Raw genomic sequence first — 3,689 nt, forward strand, 5'->3', positions numbered from 1 at the left:
CACCCCGCCAGGTTCGGGTGTGCTCTGCGGGGAGCAGCCCGTAAGATTACTTGACCAACCTTTCTTTACTCGCGTAAGTTAGGTTTCCATAAAAAGAAAAGTGGAAACAAGGTTTCTCTCCCAATCTCGTAGAACTGTTTCGGTTTCATTGATGGATGTCAGTGATCCTGACACATGCTGAAAAGTTGCATTTTGATAGATTTGGCGAGGCTGCCCCTGAGCTAGCTTCCAGCTCGCAGCCGCTAGTGCGCAGCGAGGCCGAGGTGGGGAGCCGTTGCTGCCTGGGGTCGCGCAGGCGAGCAGCCAGTATTCCGCAGAGCTTTGATTTTCACCGAAATATCAGCGTGATGTTGTAGGGTCTAATAGTAGCGTTCTGTAAGAACACCAGGTGTCATGTAACACTTGAAGGTTCCCACAGAGGGGACCCCAGGGTGCAGGGCGGAAGGGCTGTGGAAGAAGGTGGACAGAAAGGAATCCTTTTCAAATAGCAGGGTAATGTTGTCTTCACAGTGGCCGGGCACTTCTCCTGCCTGGTTCCTGAATGCCCGTACTCTGCGGCCATTGAGGGAGCGTAGGATACGGACACACCCCTCATTAGGACTTCAGAAGTCTTGCCTTTAAGTCTTAGCACCTTAGCAGAGAGGACTGGTCCAGATCAGAGACTCCAGAACCCGACCAGCTAAACACAGGTTCTGCCTACACCGGCTTATGAGCCGTGCAGCTTTGAGCAAGAGTCTACCTGAATCTCGGTTTCGTTGTCTCTGAAGCTGGTGTGACCACAAACCTGTGTCAGAGTGTCAGGAAGGTGTAAGTGTGTCTAGGGCTGACAACAGTCCTCGGCACAGTGCTTGAAGGGTGGTATCCACGTAATCACATTCAGTTGAAGATACTTCGGAGATACCTAATTCCACAGTGGAACAGGAAGTAGCGGGCCCTGCCCTTAAAGATGATTGAGGGATTTAGGGGCGCCTGGAGGGCTCAGGCAGTTAAGTGTTTGACTTTGGTTCAGGTCATGATCTCATGGCTTGTGGGTTAAAGCCCCGTGTCAGGCTCTGTGCTGACAGCAAGAAGCCTGCTTCGGATCCTCTGTTTCTCTCTCTCTCTCTCTTTCTGCCTCCCTCTCTCCCTCTCTCCCCCNAAAGTTTTTTTTAAAAAAGATGATTGAGGGATTTGAGGAATTCAGAGCAGAGAAAACAGAGCTTTAGTTCCGTTTAACTGGACTTCAGAATTCATGACAAGAAATGGGGATTCAGACAGCAGACTGGGTCAGGACACAGGTGACCCTTCAGGCCAGGATAGGGAGTACATCGGGAACTCTGAGTGAAGACACAGTTACTGAGGACCCCAGCTGGGTGTGAGGAGGAGCACAGGATAGTTGGGGGAGAGAGGAGTGCTCCCGGCCACGGGCCACAGTTCTCCTCTAGAAAAGGCTGTGGGAAGGAGAAGAGGGGAGTCAGTCATACTCAGCCATCTGAAGGCAAGATGGGGCATGGGTGCAGGCTGAGAGCCCCAGTGCAGGGGAGGGGTGGGGTACGGGTGCAGGCTGAGAGCCCCAGCGCAGGGGTGAGGTGGGGCACGGGTACAGGCTGAGAGCCCAGCGCAGGGGAGGGGTGGGGCACGGGTGCAGGCTGAGAGCCCAGCGCAGGGGTGGAGTGGGGCACGGGTGCAGGCTAAGAGCCCCAGCGCAGGGGTGGAGTGGGGCATGGGTGCAGGCTGAGAGCCCAGTGCAGGGCAGGGCAGAGCTGCGGGTGTGGAAGACAAATCCCATCCCTGGTGGGGCCAGAGGTGGGGCTCCCTTCAGGCACACCCCGCAGGCACGCCCCGCATATAATCACTGTCCTGTGTTGCCTTCTGGGTGACTTGCCCTCAGCCCTCCTCCGGTGCTGTGACACCTGCAGCGAGCTTGCATCAGAAACAGGCTCCCCAGTGCTGGGTTATTTTTCTATTTGGAATCTTCTGTTCCCACAGCCCAGGAAATGTTAGCAAGTACCAGCCAGTAGCTTATGTATGTGGGCCTTTTCAGGTTCAGAATGAAAGTAAAAGAAAGATCTAGATCATGCATCCAGCACATATTAATTATTTATGTGTCTATATGTTACCTCCCATTCAGAATTTCAACTAACAGTATGTTCTATCCCAGAGAACTTTCTGGAGAATTCTTTATTTTCTATTTTAGGGAAGACTCTTTAGTGAGTACTTCTTGTTGCAGATAATTGTAGTTCAGATTGGCTTACTGGAGAGGAATTTGATTGGCTCAGTGATTCGAAAATAACTGAAAGTTTGTGAGTAGTTTGGGCTTTAAATGTGGTTGAACCTCAGGGTTCCCAAGGTGGCTGTTGCCCCAAGTCCGCCCACTCCCTGGCAGGACCTCCCCACCAGAGGCCTCCAGTAGCGCCCCCAGAAATATTCTGCGGCCATAGCCCCAGCAAGAAGAAGCCTTCTCGTTCCCAGAGTTCTGGGGTAGAGCCTCCCTGGTCCAGGTTGGGTCCTGTTCTCCTGTTCCCATCTCTGAGCTAGCTGCAGGGGAGGGATGGGGCGAGTGGGGGAAACTGCAGCCAGGTGCTGCTTTCACAGGGGACAGGAGGGCTGCCGGGCAGGCAAAACCAGACGTCGCAACGTCCACCCTCAAGATGATATTCAGCTGTGAGCAGTTCGCCACAAAGTGGCATAAAACATTCATCCCACCAATATTTAAATATCTGCTATGAGTCAGTCACTCGGGCAGCCCCCGGGTGCCATTTCTGCATCCGGCCCGTCTCCCTGGAGCCCTGCCCTCCCTTCTGCGGCTGTGTACCCGCTCTCCGCAGTCACCACGCTGCTACTTTTGTATAACACACTGGTTATATCGCTTTCCCTCTGTTTTTTAATTTTTTTATGTTTATTTATTATTGAGACAGAAAGAAACAGAGCATGAGCAGGGGAGGGGCAGAGAGAGAGGGAGACACAGACTCCGAAGCAGCTCCAGGCTCTGAGCTGTCAGCACAGAGCCGGATGCGGGGCTCGAACCCACGAATGATGAGATCATGACCTGAGCCAAAGTCAGGCGCTTAACCGACTGAGCCCCCCAGGCGCCCCCACTTTCTTAACTCAGATAGAAAAACTTGGTATTTGTATCTTAGCAAATCTCTGTGTTTTTGCCATAACAAAGTGCCACAAATCAGATGGCTTAGAACAACAAGACTCTGGTGGCTGGGGGCTCGGAATCCAGCTGCCGGCGGGGCCGCACTCCTTCCGAAGGCTCCAGGGAAGGGCCACCCCTGCCTGTCCCAGCTTCTGTCCCGGAGGGACGCCACTGCTGCCGTGTCGGGGCCGCCCTGCTCCAGCACGGCCGCATCTGAACCTCGTTACATCTGCAGAGACCCTATTCCCAAGAAAAGTCATACTCGCAGGCACGAGAATTAGGACCTCAACGTGTCTTTGGGGGGGGACACAGTTTAGCCCACAACACGATCACGTTTTGAGAACATATATTTAGAAAAAGTAAAGGTAGGTGATACCTTAAGTAGAATTAGAGAGTCATATGAAAAACGCTTAACAAAACACTAGATTCTTTCTAAGTGACGGGAAGACCCTGCCTGTGCTGTGAATTATGCTGCCTGTTAGCAAGGCACGAACAGACTCTTCCCATGTTCTGAAATGGCACCAAGTCCTGTCTCTTAAAGAAGTCTTTCCGCCCTTACAAGCAGCCC

The sequence above is a fragment of the Crocuta crocuta genome, unplaced genomic scaffold (assembly GCF_008692635.1).
Source record: "Crocuta crocuta isolate KB4526 unplaced genomic scaffold, BGI_CrCroc_1.0 scaffold13, whole genome shotgun sequence".
Classification (NCBI taxonomy): Eukaryota; Metazoa; Chordata; class Mammalia; order Carnivora; family Hyaenidae; genus Crocuta; species Crocuta crocuta.